This window comes from Ptychodera flava, chromosome 2, assembly GCF_041260155.1.
Source record: "Ptychodera flava strain L36383 chromosome 2, AS_Pfla_20210202, whole genome shotgun sequence".
Taxonomy (NCBI): Eukaryota; Metazoa; Hemichordata; class Enteropneusta; family Ptychoderidae; genus Ptychodera; species Ptychodera flava.
In genome coordinates, this window is record NC_091929.1 from 2,707,841 (window position 1) to 2,729,911 (window position 22,071).

Genomic DNA, 22,071 nt, shown 5'->3' on the forward strand with positions numbered 1-22,071 from the left:
GAGAGAGAGAGAGAGAGAGAGAGGGGGGATAGGCGCCTCTTTGTAGTTGGGAAACAGAGGCGGTTATTGGGAGGTCTCTTAAAGGGGGAGGGGTAGACTAAAAGATTAATTGGCAGTCGTGTAAATATGGGTGCTCCCCATCTCCAACCCTATTGGATTGGAGACAGCAAGGTATCCATACACAATTGAATCTTACATATAGGGAGGAAAATGTGAGGGGCAGTCGTCAAATGGTATAGTATATACAAATTGTAAGTCGCCGTGGGGAGGCAGTTGCGAACATCTTTCCCTTCAACTTTTACAATTCTGGAAATTTTATTTTAACCATTCAAAATACATAAGAAGGGGCTATTTACATTTTAAACACGTCTGCTTGCCATTTTAAAAAAACCGCCAATACAAGCTGGCTATCTTTGTCATAGTATTGTGCACATAATGACATATTGCTTAATCTTTCTGAACTCTAAATATTACAAAAGCAGCATTAACCTGTTGCATCCGTAGCTGAGAGCATTATTCTTCCGGCTTGGTTACACTTTAAAAGGAAGCTTTCCTTATATTTTTGTACTTCCCCATGGATTCTCGACGTGCATCCTCGATATATGACGATTGCGTATTGTTTACCTCGATATGACTCACCGGTCAGCGAATTTTCTAAAAGGGAAATTATTACACATGACAATGTCTGGTTGAAATACCACGTGCGAGGGCGAAGTTTACGTAGTGGTCCGATCACGTCCGGTCAGCCTAATTTTACAAACATCCGGTGTTTGTGACGATGGGATTTGGGTGTAAAAGTGCTGCATTGTATCGTCAAGTGGTGACTATGTCATTCACAGCTGGGTGGCACTAGACATGATATACCACCAAAGAAATGTAAATCATGGACTTTACCCCTGGAGGACACGAAATCACCGCCGACTTTCTCAACCCAGCGTGGGCGATTTCAGAACGTGTTGACGCACTTCAAACACACGGTATTTTACATTGCGCTGACAACAAGGACCGGGACAAGTACTTCTGTAGAGTTTTCACCGCCGCTCAAACACCGAACAGATTGAACAAAGAGAAGCAAATCAAAGGTATTCGTTCCTTCATACAGGTTACCTTGGAATCTGGCCGTTTGCTTGGTAGCTCTCGTCTTACAGTCACGCAGTCGACATACTCAGTAAGCGCGTCTGGAGAGCCTTGATATTTGAGGTATGTTCACGGGAGACGTCCGTTAGAAAAGTCGGTGAAAAATTCCAACCTATCGTGATCCGATCGGTCAATATGACGTGTAAATACCTATTATCGCTGGTTTTGTTGTCTGTATGAGTTTGTTATAGGTTTACTTGTGCATGGAGGGACTATGCTTGGAGCTTGCATAGGCAGTAGAAGCGAGAGAATGGTTTGTACATAACTCGACGCAATCTCAGGGGACGGGCAGTGAGTCACCGTCCACCATGGGACTGTATGCCATATGGCGATATCACAATAATATAGGTGTTGATGTATTGACAAGTAGTAAGCGAGAGGATTTACGTCCCTAAAAGAATTTGTGAGATGGCTATTTAACGACGAAGCCAACGGCTTGTCCTCTGCTTTAGGTCGTGCAGTCCATCAGACGTCACATCGTTAATGGAAAATTATAGACCAATTAATCGATGTTTCAGTCGAGTACAAATTCGTCTCGCTTTGCTGGTGAAACAGATAGAGCGCAACAGGCTTTCCGACGCACTCATTAACCTGATTAACAATCTGTTTCATCTCACCGCACTACCACAATAGACTACGCAGTGTCAAATAATTGCTAGTCATGCTGCTGCGCAGACGACACAGGCATCGGCACTTTCATCCACTAACTTGCCGACAGGGCACTTAAAATGTCTTAAAATTACGAAATTTGAGAGGGTATGTTCGTTTTGATCGGCAAGACCATTGGACGATGAAGAAACTGACAGTTTGGCAGGAATGGGGCGAAATTATCGAAACATGAAAGCATGAATGAGTCAACTGTTTCTTTGTGCGTGTGTGTCGAGAGAGAGAGTGTGTGTGCATTTAGTAAGCAGGTTAGATTACTTTGTTACTGGGATATGTTATTGTGAACATTCTCGACTGCTCTACACAAGTGTTTCATTGAGTGGAGAAGTTTAAATTGCCTGTGAAAAGGCGACGTCTGCACCCACTCCACACTCAGACAGGTTGTCTCAACTTAAATTCACAGTTTCCCGTTGAATGCTTTGATCATTGCCGTGCAAAATTCACAGAGCCGACAGGTAAGCGGTCATTGCTCCGCTGACCCTGTTCTTTCGTCTTTTACACTAGGGGGCGTTGACGCAGCCAAGGTGTTCCCTTGACGAAATCAAGTACATAATAGGAAGATCCATTCTGGGAATGCTGAGGTAAGAAATCATGACTCAAAACATCAGAGAACAAAGCTGTTTAAGAGAATAATTGTCACTCATGGGCTGCAGACCTTCAAGTGTTTGTCAGTGTACACATAGAAATCTGTTTTCCACAGGGAGACATGAAGCGTAGCTCACATGATATGAAGACAATTATAAGGCCATTGTTTGCTCTGTCTAACGACTTTATATCAAGACGATACTGTAGACGTATGATGATGGTAAAGATGGTGTTGACAATAAAGACGATGGCAATGACATTGTTTTTGTTGATATTATGATAACTAGTTGTTTTTGGTACTATTTTATTGCTCATTGCTGTTATGTACATTGTCACACTTCATCTCAGGTCAGGAATACAGGGAGTTGACTTGTAAATCTAAGATGCACTCTTCAATGTGGTACACATATAAATGTGACAAGTGTAACCATATCAGCCGTAAAGAGATTGTGAACAGCTGCTGTGTATGTTGAACCCGGTCGCCTACGAATCGGTATGCCCTGGGTTCGCCCTCCCTCGGTGTCGTGGGAATCACAGGCCGGTGTATACATAGTCACAGACGACTTAAACACTGTACACAACGGCCATGATGGAGACCGTTGCCGCTTTCGCTGCGATGTTACATATTCCGATTTTAATTCCACACTTTGACAGTGTCGACTTTTGTGCCAAGACCAATTTCTTCCACAGAAATGATATAGCTCTATGAAAATGACTTTGTGTCTCACAAAGTGCAGAAAGGGGGAAATATGAGCTTTATTTGAAGATGTGACAGAAAATGTGATGGATTCGGTTATTTGAAATATACTATTCATTTCTTCTGAAGGGAAATTAATCAGTAGCGCATAAAATTCCGCAATAGCCGCGAGACAGCAATAGGTATTCAAAGGAAGAAGGGCCGAGAGATAACAAAGAGCATGTAAGACAACACAATACAAAAAATATCAACGTAAAAACATATAACTTGGAAATCGCCATACTGAAGGTGTGTACTACCATGGATGTACTAGAAACTTTGTGTGTATACAGTTCTTCATCATCGTTAAATCTGTGAGAAATATTAAAGTTTAACTCGTATGGGAATTGATTTGTTCCAGATAATTCAAGATAAATATATGTACCACAGTTAGCAATTTCTTGTTCCGTGTCGTGCAAATAATGCCTTTTCATCTTAAATAACGCCAAAATATGTAGTGCCCCTATTTCTGCGTTCATATTGCGGATATGTTTTTATTACATTCATTGAGAAATTCGTCAGAATGTCATCGTTCGAATTCGATGCAGACAAACAGAATCTCTCTTCGTTGTTTCCGCCATGGTGATAAATGTAGTTTCCGTTCAGATTACCATGGTTACAACATCAAAACGCTGACTTTTCAGCAACAGTCACAATTTGAGATTACTCTTACGTGAAGTTGCATTCACAACACGGTTAATCCGTTGTCCTGAACGCTCCTTCAATGTACAAACATCATTTGAAATTACTCAGTGAACTGTGAAAGCCCTTAGTTTCTGGCTTTAAAAGGGAAGACTTGAGCAAAGACCAATCATGGAACTGCAGCTAACCAAACACTTTTCTTTACATTACTGTAGTTCATTTTAGGGTCGTTATACAGCGCTGTACAACAGTAACACCCTATTGATGCCAACCTTTTGAACTCATATACGTTCCTTCTGTTGGTATAATGAGACGACCATTTTTGTTCACTTCGATCTTTACTGATAGACACACCCTCACTTGAGTTGATTTCTTCGTTCTACTGATTGTTGTTCATTGTATGTGCTGAATAAGTGGACGGTTTTACGTGACCTCCGCACCGTGACATCTTGGGTAATAAGACAGATGTTCGTACAAAACAAATGACTTGTTTTGATCGAGGTGACCATTCGCCAAAAACGACTGTGTTTACAGAAACGAAACCACAACATATTATGTGCGAACAAACAAATAGGTATCTAGGGACCGACTTTCTGTACTTTCTGACGTCACATCTAGGATTCCAGTTGCAGTGGTTATTTTAACTCGGCATTGCCTGATCGGGTAAAATTCTTTGTCGATTGTTTGTAATTGCTGTTCTCAATGGTGTGTCTTTAACAGTCAATGGTGCTCAGTTAAACAAGTTTATGAAACTTTTAAATCGCTCAGCGCAGTCTTTGTGATGTGTACAGTAGATGTCAACCAATGATAGACAGCAATTGTTTCAAATGTTATTGTTACAATGTGCAAGCCCTCCAGGGACAATTTCCAAGTCAATGCACACAATGGTGAAAGCGTAATGTTTGGCATGTGGAGGTTTAGTATCTGTTGACTAATTGTTTGTCCACACGTACAATAGGGTTTTTAATTATCTCAAATTAAATGCGTCACGAAAAAAATCGCTTTGTAATGTTCGGATGTCGTGACATATACCGTAAACGTATACGTAATAGACTTTCGAAACAAGTTATGAATAGAGACACAATCATGGCTCTAGTCTTACTTTCCAAACCTCTCACTTCACTGCTGACACAATTTGATAATCGATGTAAGGCGCACTTTATTATGATTATTAATATGCCTGATATGCGTAAGCGAAATGACAAGCCGGAAAGCGAGACTCTACCAGCACGAACACGAGGTCAACTAATCCCTTCCTTCATTGTAAAACTAACAATATCACTGTGTTCAGAATGAATCATCATCGGACAGAGTTAACATAATTTCCGGCTGAAACAAAGACCTTCAAAATTTATCAAAATATGAAAATTAATGGAGTGGAACGTTCCTTTGATGGGATCAAGCATTTCGTGTGCATCGTGTGTGTGTCCATTCTCTGTATACGTGCGTTAAACTCGTGAAAACTGTAATCAACAACGCTTGACAAATGAGTTGAGGGACTTCCTTCCTAATACATCTACGTTATGTAAAGCCATATATTCAATAGTCTGCATATGGATTGAAACTCAAACCATCGGCACATTATGATATTGCTTAAATTTTGCGTGTTCAAAATGCTCCAATGTTCCAAGCTATGTTATGTACAGTACCACGCACAATAGTAGATAGGATTACGTCGACCAGTGAGTGGCTGCACGGAGGTAGCGATCGTCAGGGTGTCTGGGGTGTACATCTCAAACTATCCAGGCACATTTATTTATGGCTAGGTCGCTTGATGTATGTCATTCAATCGATCTGCCGACAGAATGATTTGACAAAGTGAAACTACCAGTTCTACAAATTCCTAATAACACATGAGATAACCTATCAGCTTCATTGATAGAAAACTAAGATTAACCTACATCAGTTTCACATTTGTTGTTGTCAATAACATATGTGACATATTTGCCCTTCTATCGCCATCAACGTCGACTAATGCTAATCAGACACCAACGATCGAAAACTATCGCTAATTTGCTCCGATTTGCCTGGAACATAGCATCAGGAAAGGAATATGGACTGTTTCATTTCCCCTCTGACATCTACAGAGTTCTCTGAGGTTTCGTATATACCGAACATACCGTTTTGTTAGCGGAATGTCCACCAGGCAAACGCCTACAGTTACCATGACAGTACACCAAAACATATCAAACTGCACACCCATTCAGTTTTTAATTCGCTGTAGAAGTGTGAAGCCAATCAAGTCTACTATCCGGGTCCTACTTTGAGTTAAGCAATTACCGATGAATTATTTTGAAGGTTTTCTTCTCAATTTGAGGATATTTTCTGCGTGCAAAGGCACAGGTTATTTCAATTAGCCAGCAGTATGTATGTAATTATTTTCTCGTTTTCATATATCTGTCTTATCGCTTCGCTATTCATTTCTCAAATTTACTAACAGGAACTTCAAAAACATGATTTGTGTATGTGTGCCATGTATATCCATGGAAGTACACACTATCGCCATGGTATATCTAAGCTTAGTCGATTTTATGGCTGTTTGTCAATTTCACGCGAGCTGACCGATTGAATTCAACTCTTTAACTATTCCCTCCTGTAACAAAACACATCTGTACCTTTATTAATTAATGTTTAACGCCCTCCAAACTTTAGACCAGCATTGCACAGATAGGGAACAAATACAAACGTCCACATTCCTAATAGTACACGAGCCAATATGAGCTCAGTAATTATGCTGTTTTAAACTATCAGACACGGAAGTGCCTTTAAACGTTTGTGATACGCTGGTTGAAATTGTTGATTTACTTGCTGGTGAATTTCGTCAACAATACATAAACAATACATCAACAATACATCTGTATGACTTGATAACTTATACAAGCCGACTTTTGGAACTGGAAACATTTCAATATAGAGCACTATCGCTGCCACCGAAGATACAATGTTGGAGTGTGCGCGTCTAAAAGAATATTTGCCATGCCTACAGTTGACGTCCACGTGATTCCAAGCTGAAAGCTGACATTGCAATCTGATAATCAGCGTGTTGATCACCAACATAACTTTATAAATTTCAAAGACTGACTGCATCAGTAGATGAACATCAAAATATTGTGTTAGAATCGGTGTATCGGATCAACACTTTACTCGCCCTTAAGAAACTCAACGTGACTGAAATCAAAATAATATTATGCGCAGACCTTCCTCGTTTACTTGAAATACAGTGTCATGTAGCTTTAACCTGCTCATAAATTCCATACCAGCCTAGTTACATTAGTGGAACATATCAGGGGTCAAAGTTCAATGTAGGGGCAAGCGCTCCGCTGTAAGGGACCGTGTATAATTCAAACATGGGTACGCAAACGAAATTCACCAAGTTTGCATGGTGTACATATGACATACAGTTGATGCGCATTTGCACAAGATAGTCGAAATGGTCAAACTCTTTCCCCGAAATACAGTATGTCTATAATGCTGTTTTTTGACTTTGTATGATGAACAAGTCAAATGTTCTTTTCTGAAGCAGTAGAGTCTGCGAATCTTAGAGATTCAACACAATGGTGAGAGTGTTTGGCCACCCTAAGATAAACAGATGTTTGAGCATAAAGGAGACTGGACGTACCAGGACATGTGCAAAAGCTCTTCATAAATGATTTCTTGGCAGGCGGGTGGGCAAAATTTTCCATATCAGTGGGCGGACCTGGGAAGGGTAGGCGGACAGTTTTGCCCTAATAGCTCGCGGGAAAGGTTTATTCTAATATTACAGAGGCAACTTTCAAGAATCCCTTTTGGCCAGTGGGGGTGTGGTTCAGCTTTGTTGATGCAGTGGGAGTGTATGTAGTAGGGAGGAGGGAACGGCGACATTTCCTGGCTGAGATTGTGGTGGAAACATGATCATATCCAGCATCCAGCATGTTACATATTTAAATGCATGTGATTACAGTTTCTCGAGACCGGCTGTATAGCTGCCCCTTATTTACTGAATGGCTGGCTGCCCCTTAGTTATGTCAAAGTTGAAAAGTCAAATAGAACAGACAAGCATTGAAGTTGTCGCACTTTTTCTTCAAAGTGTAGATAGGCCTAATAATTACTGCATTAAATACTCAAACACTGATACGAAAATTATGCCACGATATGTAAATCGTGAACGTGGTGAAGTCCATCCCATATTGTTCAATTTTCTGTAGCCTAGGGTCACTCAATCAGGCTTCGTGTGAATGCGGCTTTCAAAGGAGATTTATTACATTAGGCTATGTGAATAGTAAACTGATAGTTTGCTTGCGCTACTGGTGCTGTGCTAGTCTGTCACTGTATACAGAATCCATCATCAAGTCTGGCAGGACTCCAGCTTCACTGGCAGGACCTAACCCTGGCCTGCTTTGTCTCCAGAGAACGATATTAAGATAAGATGCTACTATTTTGATAAGATTTTAAGAGTTTGCGTGGATGAGAGATGTCGGCCGGTCACTGAATTGGTTGGTTCGAGTTATGCCCGGACGCGATCTGGAGGCGTTTATGGAGGTGAGTGGTCTGTCGAAGGAACTCGGCTAGCCGTCTTTGCATGGCCTCGTCTACGTCCAGGCCCTTGGTTTGGAGTCAGCGCCGGTGTATGTTTTATGTTTAATGTTAGAAGTTTGTGTTTTAAGCATGATATGACATTGCCGTCATGTATCAGACAGCCGTGTGTGATTGGACAATGATTGGTGTTTCATGCAACGCGATGTAGTTAAACAGTAAACAGATTTCAATGTGGTAGTGGTGTAGTCACAGGAACGACACTCGTCAGAATACATCAAACATTACTTCTAGTCGCCCGAGTCCCTCACTTTATAAAGTTGCGTTTTGTTATGTGGTGGTCTCACACTCTTGTGTTTATCGATCAGAGCTTTACCAGCAGGTATGTAATTTCTAATATTACGGTCGAATCAGTTAAGGTTTTTTTAAAGATTTTTTTTGTCATTCATCATGGCTTAACGGCCACAGTTGGACTTTGATTCATTGTTAGTTAACTGTGTTTGAGTTGAGGGTGTTAAGTGACTCTGTTCAAAGCTATACAGCCGAACACCTTTGCGCCAGGTGGCGATTAATTGTCGCTCACCTGACCTAGACCGCTAAACGAAGAACAAATTCTTGCATTTATGAATTTTTGGTCTTTCTGCTATTCCAGCACCAAAGTATTCGTAAATGTGTTCCGTTCTTCCTTAATGTTTTTCTAGATTGAAACTATAGACCTTGCAAACTTTCAAGTTGCTGCCGGACTGTTTAAACGGCCTGTCATGGAAGCTGCTAGACTTGGTTCAAGTCGGTGAATTTCTAGGCAGCTGCCTGCACGGAACTAAAATAAATAGCAAATTCATCGAATTACGTTTCCATTCACTGCTGATACAGAACACAGTAATAAGTGCCTCTATAGACAGTAGAGACACTATCTATGGTACTTCGAGTTGACAATAATGAGCTTTTGAAGATGACATTTGTTGACTTTCGTAAAGTATTGGCATTATCTGTCTTGAAGGCTGTCCATTGTATTGACAGTGATATTAGGAATCAATGAAGGTCAGCGTTATCATCCTAGCGTGCTGGAACTTCGTCATGAGTGGCATTTAACATATCGTGCATCTGTTTGGGGTTGAATATTATCGCCTCAGACCAATTAATTAAATCTAACTTTACACAGATAAGAGCGGTACACACTACGAGAACAGTCGACACTGTTGATATAAGTTCATTGATCTGTTATGTGTATTTACGGAGGGCATGCATTTACCATTTGTCACGTTGCAACGATTGTATTTTATAAGCACGGAAAAACTTGCTTTGATTTCTATCTTTCCACACAGTTATGTGAACAATGCAGCATATATTGGACTCGTAAAATTTCAACTTCCTAGTTTAGTAATTTGTCGCAATGACTGTGTGGACACATTTTCAATTTTTCACAAATGAACGATTCATGTGTGAGCAAATCTGACGTTGGCTTAGCCACTGAACTTGTCCGCTGGAACAATAGAATATTGCAATAAAAGAATAGTGTTCTCCAGAATTAATAGCATAGCACGGATTTGACAGCATCATTGAACGTTTAACATGAACACAGGTCTCCAGGGTGTGTTATATACTTCAAGTGCGGTCAAGGCCCAAAAGAATTTTAAAGAAGTATTCTTCGCTAAACTCGTCTGAAATAGCCTTGATAAATGCCAAACGATTAAGTGATTGAATGTATACCAACAAATTAATGGCGTTTAGGTTTCTCTCATGGCATAGAAATAACAATTCAGACCTTTGTCCTGTACACTGCAGGCTGTGATAGAAACCAGTAATGATTTCTCTCTTGAAGTCTTTACTCTAGTGTTTAATGGAGTTGAGTTTATCCTCCGGATAAAGTGTGTTTTTGATTGTAATGGAATTAGAGGACCGTGCTGTACTCTTGTTTTCTTTTTAAACTTTAGCCACAGTCACTCCAACCACTATGCTTTGAAATTTAGCCACAGTCACTATGCTTTAAAATTTGCGAAACACTGTGACGATGCTTCAATGAGATGCTAACACACGCTCAGGTAACGTAGGCAAAATATTCAAAGAGTAAATTTTGCAAATGATTTAGATGTACGGCTGTTGAAGAAGTTATTCGACAAGTAACGATCCAGAATTCATCTTACATTTAACAATGTGGTGGGCAGCCATTTTCCTACGTGTATACAGTAGTCAGTGTTGAGCTCGTCCTAAAGAAGTCAGTCACACTGACTCAGTTCCCGTTATTATGAGGGCATGTTCTCGTCATCAAGTTCAATTCCAAAGTCAAAATGCTTGTCAATGCAAAAATGAAATTCGACACTTTCTGATGGATTGTGTTGCACCTTAAGTTCTTCTAATTCTATAGACGTCCTGCGGCGTCAAGGCCAACTTTTGGAATCAATATTTACATTAGGGTCGTCAAATTCCCATGTCAATAGCATACAGAAGCGGGTCAAGGTTGCGAGTCAAGCATTTCATACTCTGTAAGAGGACACAGCCTTAAATACTATAATCATCCGAAATAAGGGAGTGAGAGTTATTTTTTTAATATTTCAGACAACAAGTTGTCTATATGACAGTTTAGGCCGCGTTCAAAAAAAGTGGTGGGGGGGGGCTGGAGGAATTCAGGGGGGATTCGAAAATTTTTGGGGTAGTCGAGGGGGGGGGACTTGAAAGTTTTGCTCTGCCTATAGGGGGGGACCTGAAAATATTTTGACTCCCAACATTTTGAAGTCGTCCAATGGTTCTAATGTTAGTAATAATTAAACAAAATCTAGAACCGTTTTGTTGTATTTTATGTCTTTAATCTCAAAAAAGTCTAAAAATGTATGAATGCCATTAAATTTTCGTAGAACAAGTTGGCCTTGTAATGGGGCAGGAGCTACAACTGTTGATAATTTTTCAATATTTCTATGCAATGTATCAAACACAGTTTCTTGGTGTCTCTCTACAGCATGCTGAAAAACACAATATTCAGTTTGTCAACAAAGCCTGTTTGTCTAAATATGACTCTGATGTAGTTTAAGAAGAGTTTCAGTCATAGGACACTCAATTGACAGTGAAACATACATCTACTTGTACACAAGATCCAGCCAGAGAGCAACACATAGAAGACTAGGGACTAACAGTTACCATGGATTTTTGAATTCTGGCATATGAGAACAATCAAATATTAGAGAAAAAAGATGGGGTCACCATAATTGATCTTATACAAATGTACGATGAAAAGTCAGTTTTTCTAAAATCACTTAAAATCAATATATAAAACAATTCATTTCAAGTTCATGCAGTGAATGAAATTTTCACATCTCATTGTACCAATAACACAAAAGTAAAACTTTGAACAGTAAAGACTCTAATTTAAATGGAAAAATGTGTGACTAAATGGAATCTTTTATTTTTATCAAATTTGCCATTATTACACCCAAAATTTCTGAGATTAAAACATTATTTTCATGGAATATTTTAACCTTCCAGTATTGTCAATTTTGTAAAACATTTTATAAGTGGCATCTAAGTTGTATATGTCTTGTACTTTTGAAAAAAAAATTTTGGTAGGTCACTGTGCTCATTTTTTCACAATTTGGTTAAACGTAGCTAGGAATACACAATTTTCATACTCTCTCATGATTGTCATTTTGTGTGCTTTTCAGCTGGTGCCATTGAACTGGCCAGAGTTGGATAAACTTAAGTCGGCTTAGACTGAGAAATCCAAAAAGTTCACTGATGCATTTAAAAATGATTCAATTTAAGAACTTGCCCTGGGTATATGGCTCTACAACCTGCTGATATAAAGAGATAGTGTTGAACATTTGCATGCAGAACGACACATTACATGTTTTTTTTACTCTGCGTGCATTCCTAATAAATATGCGGCTATATGGTAATTTGGGGGGGGGGACTTGAAAATTTTTGAGTGTATTGAGGGGGGGACTTGAAAAATTTTGAGGGTATTGAGGGGGGATCTGAAAAAAAAATAAGATTTCAATCGCGATTCCTCCAGCCCCCCCCCCCCTCACCAATTTTTTTGAACGCGGCCTTAAATCCCGAGAAAGAATTTGATTTACACAGGATTGTAGCATTATTTCGCACTCACAGACAATTTCTGATACAGAGTCGGTTTCAAATACGTCATCACGTGTTGTCATTATCTGGTTACACAGCGAAGAACAAAGCAACGTCTTTTTAAAAACAACTTTGAATCTGAACACTGGGCTTCAATCTGTCGATTTCAGCCAAACTCACCCCTGCATGTCCTCCTATACTCGTCTGCTCAGGCATAGAAATCTCAACAACAATGACGATTTTGTTTATAATGTTATACAATACGGCAAAGCTTTACACTTCGAAGTTTGTGAGGTCAATTCTGAAATACATTATGCGAAAATTTTCAAAAGAGACAGAAGATATTATAATTGCACCGATCCTTAGGTTTTCAAAGACGAATTGTGATCACTAAGTTTGCCTGGCTTCTTCAAAAACAACGTGTTTACAGGACTAAATCCTAACAGTTTCTCGCCACCTGAAAGCAATCAGCACGATTGGAACTAATTTTGGATAATTGGATGGTGAAGTAAGATCGTTTTAACCTACAAATGTAAGCTCATCTGCTTTTCTCTTTAAGTTACACACTTGTTTTCATGTCTAATTTGTAATATTGCAACATTCAACTATATGGCACCTCACATTTTAGAGAAATTGAAAAATATGAAGATCCAATCATCCCAAATTCGTTCCAATCGTGTTAATTCTGCAATTAAGCGTTGAACCATAAGTTTAGCACGATTTCAAGGTCGCTTTAAAAATGAAAGATCTCAGCCCTAGGAAAGTTGAGTAGGCCAACGGTCGGAAGAACGCATCGCCAACCGAGTAAGAATCCAAAGAGACCCTCTTTGTATGTTATTTGTAAGGTAGATATTAACATCATTTTGAAATCGCCAAAGATGGCTGACGGACCAGTTTTCACCACGTATGCCAACCATCAGGTTTACTCAAAAATTCATGAGATATTTAAGCAGTTTTTCTTAAACAAAATTTGGACATGCATTTTCACAGATGTCCTAACATGTAACAATCTGTGCTAGGTTGTATTCAGATTACTTGTAGAAACTTGAATTTCTCAGTAGCTCCGTTCTGTCATAATACTTTTAGTGACCCTCTCCAGGTCTTTCTGAATCGATGACGTCACAAGCCTTCATTTAGACTTGTCGAAGTGTTCCTATTAAACTGTTATGAACATGATAATGTTTCCGTCTTTTGTGAGAATCGGTATGAATTAGTTATTTAACATTCTTAAAGAGGAAGCCAGCTCATTCATATTCCGGTGCCGTCTCTGCAGAAACCCCCGAGGATAGAATTTTGTGACCGACAAGTGTGTTTTATAGACGTGTTTCAGATATATGGGATACTTCGAACATTACTCAGATCAAATGATTTTCACGTCGGATACTTTTAACATTACACATTTCCCTCATTTCTATCCATTACTCTATTTAGTGCATACAGTGGTGGCTGATTTGCCGCAAGTCCTGGCAGAGGTCATCTCGGGTCAAATTGATGGTACAGCTTTGGAACATCTGTTAGCTCTGTTTGTGGGTGTTTGGTCTCCCTTGATGCGCTTACATTCCTGTGTGAGCGTGATCGTTTCACAAACAGTGTTCGCCCGATTTACATTTATCACAACCTATCAAAATAGATTTTAGCCCTTAACTGAACTCCAGGAAGCATAAAAACTGTGTACCCTGTACATACCTGTTGTCCGGTGTCGAAATCGAAAACCACTAAGGAAGATAGAAACTATTTTTACGCTGTCGATGGTAAGACGATCCACAACGTTTATTTCTCGTATCAGGCACGCTAACTTCATACTTTTCTTCACTGAACAATTTTTAAGCGTTGAATAAACCAATGAAACTGTTGTTATAGGTTTGATTTCGTGGTAGTTGTTATGGAATCCTGATCCTACACTCTATTACACTTGTACCCTTTGATTCAATTCCCACAACATGCCCAGTGATATTGGTCACTCTTAATTTAAGTGTGTATTCTTTCTGGGATTCTAAATAACTGAAGTGAAGAAATAGCAAAATAATTTGTAAAGTTCTGGCTGCTTCATTGTAGGTATAAAGCGTACAGCATCTTGTAATTGCAGTTCTATGCAAACAACACACACAGCAGCCTCTCTGTTGACCTCTCCAAACGTTTACACATACTAAAGCGTGCAAGTAAAGTAGTGTGCCTCGAAAGTGAAAAAACTTAGACTTTTGCTCAAACTTTCCACAATGAAACCTTCAACCATTCACTTACAAACTCAAGAATGAAAAACCGGTTGTTACCATGCAAATTAGGTACTAGAGAAACAAATTGCTAAATATTTACCGATATTTGAAATTCAAAATGGCCGCCATCCGTGTGTTAAAGCGCAGTGGTCGTCGCGCTGCGCATCCTCCTGAGGGGGGTCCCCCTCTGTTGTAAACAAATCCAAGAACGCCGCACATGTTACGGGTTGATTGTAATGTTTGCGATATTGCCGCTTGTTAAAATGGCGGCTGATCTGTCACAAGTATACCAACTAACCAAATGTAACACGCGATAAAAGGTCAATTAATCTAAGTTAAATATCTGCTGAATATTGAACAATAATTGCACGCTGGATTGAGATCACATTTGCTCATGATTTTCTTGAATCAGTTGAATGGGGCTCGGCTACTGTTATCGCTCGAGCCATAGAGCTAGACGTACGCATGTATACGCCAACAGACTATCAACGACCGGGCTCTAGTTTTCGACATCGCTAGCAAGGACGAGAGCTTTCGTTTCAAGAGGCCCGACAGGAGTACAAACTACAGAAATCTACAGCTCACAGAGCAATGCCCGCTGCAGCAAGAAGCATCTCTGCATCTGTTCCGTTCCGAGCTCTGTATGAACGTCCGTGTCAAACTGGGTATATGGCGCGCTTCACTCGGCTGTGGAGAATCCAACTCAACTACAAAGTTTACCCCGTTTGGGGGTGCAAACGAGAATTCCGAGTACAGTTATCAAGTCAGGCGAAGGACCTTTCATAGGTCTTCTTGTTATGTGGGGGTTATCTCACTTGAAAGACGATTCAGACCTACCCGGCAATCAGGAGGTACAACAACGACGTTTGCCCATCACCGGTAGGCCTACACCAGCTAGCGGTTGGATCACTGCCATGACCGTGCACAGGACCGGGGCACAGGATCTCTCGATACGTCTATGCACGGTGTAGCCGTGCAATTTTCCTGTCAAATGCCGCGAAAACCCGCTCGTTTTGTCTTTGTTTCCTGTCATTTTACTATTTCTTACCACGTAATACTAGGAGAAGTAAGACATGGTGATCAACAGTTGGTTGTGGGCCACGTCGTCGCGGGCCGGTACGTTGTGGGACCGGATTCTCTATATCCGTGTACGTCAACGCGGTGACCGTCTCCCAACAACATCTCTCGTGTCCTGCTGTGGCTTGCCGATCATGGTCTTGAGTGTAATTTTTGTGTTAGGCATTGTGCTTGTTGCTGGTCTACATATATAGGCAATGTTGATCATTTTAGTTATGTATTTTCACTGTACTGTACATAGCATCGTGTACAACCAACGTGATCGCGCGCGATCAAAGCTTTTTGTTCACTGTGTCTGCGTGCAGTAAACTCAGCGACATAATGTGCTGAGTGTAGTGTCCCAATGTTCGTAGCTCTACACGAGTTTATAGATAGAAATACACCACTGAAGTTCGTTTCCGATCTTAATATTTTACTATTGCATGATGTTGAGTCTTACAAAGGCCTTAACAAAGTGGGGGACTGCTCCCATCTCACTCCTATTGAAGTTGAGAAGACTTATGTTTACAAAAATTTATGTTTATCAACAAAAAAATCACGCACGCGCAGCGCGACGACCACTGCGCTTTAACTCTAGTAGTCTATATGGGAAAAATTTAATTAATTTTCGATTTCGAAAAACTAAGGCGGTGAAGACATTTCCTACTCAAGGAGTTTTAAAATGAGCTTCACAAGAGGTAGATTAGAAAAAATTTGTACAAAACTGAAATTCCGATATCTGCCCTCTAGACGCATTCTACCTTAACCTACACACAAACAAATTTGTTTAGTACAATTGTACTTTTTAATCGCCAAATGGCTAGCAGTTTTGACCTTACAGGAAATGTCCCACAGCCTCGTTTTCAGTAAGTGGGGAATACTAGGAGTTCACAATTGAGAGAAAATGTGTAGTAACTTCCCCTGGAGAGTTTTACACGACATACAATCATGAAAGATACGTGTAACTATGCATAATTGCTGTAAACAAAGTACACAGTCCGTTTTCTCTCCCTCTATTATAAAGCGAGATATATATATATATATATATATATATATATATATATATATATATATATATATAACCTTTCTCTGTCCATGCCCTTTACCTTATTTATAGTATGTACTGTCAGTGACCTTATTCATTTCAATGGCATAAATAATGATATTTAATTCCCCATCAACATTTACGTGGCAAGGAAATGAGTACGTCGATATATCAACACATAAATGTACCAAATACCCCGTAGCCAAGCACGTCAAGTTAATGTTTTGTATTGCCTTGAAGTTTTAACTTTCAAAAATGGAAAATATATGTTTTACACGCGTCTTTACTTTTATGATGTACTCGACATGATCTGTATGGACATCCCTTCTAATCTATGCAGAACGCTTCATAGTCACACAATACACACATTGCCCAACGAAAATGAATGCTATCCATCGAATTTCTCTTGACTGACGGCTGTCGCTGTCTCGGCTAATTGGCTGACATTGAGCAATCGACCAGAACTTTTATAATATTTCTAAAAAGGCCACAGCTGTTAGTCATCAAAGAAAGAATTTCAACCATTTTCTGGTTTCGCGGCCTCATGCTTTCCCTCAAGACAGCTCAACACAAACTTTCAATAAACTCATATACTATATTTAGATGTAAACCATAACTTAGCGACATCAAATGCATGTACTTTTACTCCTTGCGACATTTTAAGGCATTTTGACATAATATAAGCTGCGCAGAACGTCGGTGCATTTCATCAATTTCATTAATCGTAGGGAAGCAAAATGAGGTTTTGATCGAGGGACATTGATGTGGCTATTCCTATGTCAGTGTGCATTCCTTATTCTGCATCACCAGACAGACTGATGCATAAAAACGTAGAACGGAGACAGGCAGATAGTTAGATCTCAGGTAGGTCTGAGAATAGAGAGAGTAATGTACAGACAGACAAGCACGGACAGAGATTAGCAGACATGCAGATAGATGGATGGATGGGAATGAATGAATGAATGAATGAATGGATGGATGGATAGATAGATATATATGTTGATAGATGACAGTACAAAGAGACGGATATATTACCATACAGAATAAAACAGTAAGACAGAGAGACAAACACACAGAGGAAGAAACAGATGTTGGCGTGTTTCTTCCAACTGTGTCCTCGCACTCTAAAATTACACAGTGTTACATTCCATGAGAGTGGTGTCAATACTCTGCTGGGCTGGCATTCCGATGTGCCTACGTTCACTGCTATCATTGCCAAACGTGCTTGCCGTGTCAACTTTCCCAAGAATTACACGAAAGTCTCTTGATTTGATGGTGCAGACACCCAGACAACATAATGTGTTGAACTCGTCTTGTCATGATGACACGATTCAGCAAAGATGTTAACGTGTGTGATATTAAGTCGTTGTCTTTTTCATCCGGATTGTCCTGAAACATTGTTAGTGTTTAACTCGTGACGTATAGCTCACAATTAAATATGTCTAGAACACTTCTTCTTTTGAATGCAATCCACATGTGCAATGCAGCAGTTTGCCTTGAAAATTAACTTTATGTGGAAGCTACATGTAGTTGACCTTGCGCTATGTTGAATCACTGATACACTCATATACTACAATTACTCAAATGTGAAAAGAACATACTGTCTTGTTTCTTTGGAGACATTTGCTTGCTCAGATTTCACTACTGGTCTCAACACGGTCAAAATATAACAAAAGTTTATGTCTTTACATACAACAAGATTGGAACTAATTTGGGATAATTGGATCTTCACAATTTTCAAATTTATCGAAAGTGTTAGATGCCCTATAATTGAATGATGCAATTTTACAAATTACTCGTAAAATAAGTGTAAAACTTAAAAAAACAGATGAGATAACATTTGCAGATTCAATCGACAATACTTCACCATCCGATTATCCCAAATTAGTTCAAATCGTGTTATACAGGGATATTGACTCTACATAGCCTACAAGCTGCTAAAATTCTGAACGGATAAATTAACCCGTTCTCATTTTTACTTGTTTCCAAAATTTTTCCAAAAATCACTTCCAGTTAAAATTGTCGGAAAGTCTTTGGAACGTTACTTTCTCCTCTATTCATCCGTACGTTGGCAAGTTTATCCGTTGATATCGGATCATGTTTCTGCTGACTTGTGTTAATTAATCCAATCAATTAAGAAATTGATTGCCAAACCAAATCGTTTATCGGTAGATAATTTGATTATTTGTGTTTCGTTTCCCTCTTTTGCAGACTACCATGGTTTTGAGGAGTCGTTTTGCCGCATTGCTGACATGCGCACTGATATGACACACCGAGGAACGGACGGTTTGCACGAGTGACGTCATAACGACCTAAATCTACTGATTCCAAGAAAACCCACATCATCAAGATGAATTCTGTTTGATAAGAAAACTTAACGTCATATTCATGGAGGCTGTGTCTTTTTCCTGAACAAGAAAGATTTTTTATAAAGTGCATACATAACATACAATTGCTGAACGCAATTGATATGAAGTAAACACTCAACCTGTATATGGTCAACACAGCCTTCGCTAAATTTGAATCATACTGCCAGGACTGCAAGGAAATTTGTGGGACCACTGTACTTTGTCTACTAACAGGCCTCGTTTTCGGGACGTGGCGGGACTGATACTGTTTTCTGTCAATCTTTCTGTCAAACGTGGAATTTAATTACTATCATTGGCAGTCTTGTCTCCCGTGACGTGTAGACTACAAAGCAATTGAAAATACTTGTTTCATCAAAGCGTCCTAAAATCGTCCGTTTTCAGCACCATTTTAACATCGTACGCAAAATGTCCGTATTCACAACAGACGACGAAGAGAGTCAAGACAGACCCACTATGGCTGTAACGCCACTTACAGATGAAGACATACATCAAGTTGAAAGTTTCTTTCGTAGTCGTCGAACTCAAGTTTACGTCTGTCCAGGTCTTGTGAACTTGTACTTCGGAGGCGCCGAGAGCTTCTCAAACTTGATGGGTTGGGAGTTGCATACTACAGGAATACCGACACTATTGTGGGATCCGAATAACTTCGACACGTCGAAATCTCAACTACTTATTTGCATCGCCGAGAGAGGGACGGGTTTCACTCTATGGCAAGACCGTATCGATTACCACAGTAACTACCAGGCGTCCGACAAAACCTTCCATACACTCAAAACTTCTAAAGACAGAAGAACCCTGGCTGGGCTAAGCTTCGACGATGAACGAGCCGCGGCTGATTTACTGCGCACAGTGATGTCGATGACCTCGGCATTGGATTTGAACACACCAAAGGGCAAGAAGAATAAAAAGAAGAGACGGATTCCTAAACCACCTAAACCTCCAATGAAGACCGATATTTCCTTGCCATGTTGTTTTGAACACATTACTAGACTTGAAAAGAGCGATAGGGATCACATCATCACTTTACGTACCCTCGTTCCAGACGGAAAAAGCAGAGAAAAGGAATACCGAACATTTAGACGATAAACATACCATCACTAATAAAGGCTAGAAGACGCAGTACATATTAAAATTGTGTTTCTAAATATTTCAGAGTCCTGATCATTTTTGCCATCGACAAATTCCGCGCTTACATTTTGAGAACGTTTGTTGAAATGGTAATTTATCACAACAATAGACAATTGCGCAGTCGTAAAGGCTTTATTTACAGTCAGAATGCAAAGTTTGTTTCTTTGCTGTCAATGATTTGTCGCCTAAAATCATGTAATGAATATTCAGTCGTTTGTTGACAGAAATAACGATTATCTGAAACTCACTTCATGAAGTATACTGCATTTGTTGATTGTAAACTATTGACATTTTGACACATGAAGATTCCAACTGAATCAAAATCTTCTCGTCAGCATGGTACGATGGCATCGAAATCGTTGTGGCTGAGTATGTTCTTTAAAGTGATTATATTCGATTCGATGAATGACCGCGATTGAATAAAAGCTGTACACAGCTTGCATGAAAGCGTCGTGTTGGGGGGGGGGGGGGGCGTAACCGTTCCGTCCGACGTTCGAATTCGGATCTTGTCAAGGTTGAAAAACAGCCGCATCTCAATCCACCCGTCACACTGAAAGTCACGTGACTGTATCGCATGTGTCAAGTCGAGAACATCTGAATGGATACTACATATGACGTGAAAACGTCAACGTCGGTAGTACCAGACTTATCTTTGAAATCATTTGGATGGATATCAACAAATGAACACAAAAACAATATGCTGTTGAGTATATTTCAAGCTACGTGAACAAGTCACGTGCACTGGCAAGCCAGTGATAAATAGTGTTAGTTTCCTTAGAGTTTTACAGTGACTTTACTTCAGCACACATGCCCGTGCAGGTCTGGGCACTGCTTTAAAATACAATCTTTTTGTCGGTAATTCTACCGAGTCACTCTTTTGTAACAAGTGTTTGATATAACTTTTACTTAACTGCATTTGTATTTTAACATCGTTCAACAATTATTAGCGGAAACCTTAGAGCTTTACCCTTAGCGTTTGATAGCATTTGATTTGACCGATGTTTTTAAAAGTAAAAATTCACTAAAGGCCACTGAAAGAAATAGTTAAGATTGGGTTTTGTCAGACCAGCCTGTCAATGATATAAATAGTTTCAACTTAAAAACATGACACTATTGTTATGTACTTTTGGCAAGCACTTAGTTTGCAAGACGGCCAATATAATACTTTGTATTTTCATATAAAATGGAGACGTTGCCGCAAACGGAGAAAATACTGAGAATGCATTTTTCTTACAGACCAAGAACATCGATGAAAGTTAAGAAAATGAAAATACACTACAATATCATTGCATTGTAAATGATGCGAATCAGAGATAGAATGCTAAATAAATTTATTGACGCAATTACCGTGTAGTAGATGGTCTTGTTGCTCTCGGTTATCTATTGTATAGGTAGATAGATAGATAGATAGATAGATAGATGGATAGATAGATAGATAGATAGATAGAGAAAGAGAGAGATAGATAGATAGAGAGATAGAGAGAGATAGATAGATAGAAAATAGATAGATACATAGACAGACAGACAGATAGATAGATAGATAGATAGATAGATAGATAGATAGATAGATAGACAGATAGATAGATAGATAGACAGATAGATAGATAGATAGAACACGCATACATTCATACTATAGATAGAACACGCATACATTCATACTTAAGGTAGAATGCGCTCCAGGGATAGATATTTGGACTCTCTAATTTTCACAAGACACTTCTGGTCTACGGCTTTGTAGAGTCCTTTTGGGAAGTTCCAGAAGTACTCCAACATCAGAGTTTTGTGAAAATCGAAAATGTAACTTTTCTTCGTAGGGTTCACGCAGGGAGAGCGGCCATTTTGAATTTCAAACACCGGGTATCAACATTTGCACGGTGACCCCTTTCATTCATTCGTAATTTCGAAAGAATGCTTTTA

The 22,071-nt window shown here is 39.5% G+C and overlaps 1 long non-coding RNA gene across 2 annotated transcripts; it reads left to right on the forward strand.

Annotated features, from left to right (window-relative positions):
- Positions 1–712: 712 nt before the first annotated feature.
- Positions 713–21,497, forward strand: LOC139151371 (uncharacterized). 2 transcript variants are annotated; one of them, XR_011556413.1, is made up of 3 exons: positions 713–1,200; positions 2,308–2,384; positions 18,869–21,497. It is a non-coding gene; the product is annotated as an uncharacterized lncRNA (long non-coding RNA). The 2 variants fall into 2 exon arrangements; XR_011556414.1 differs by lacking the exons at positions 713–1,200; positions 2,308–2,384 and adding an exon at positions 8,001–8,284.
- The last annotated feature ends 574 nt before the right edge of the window (positions 21,498–22,071 follow it).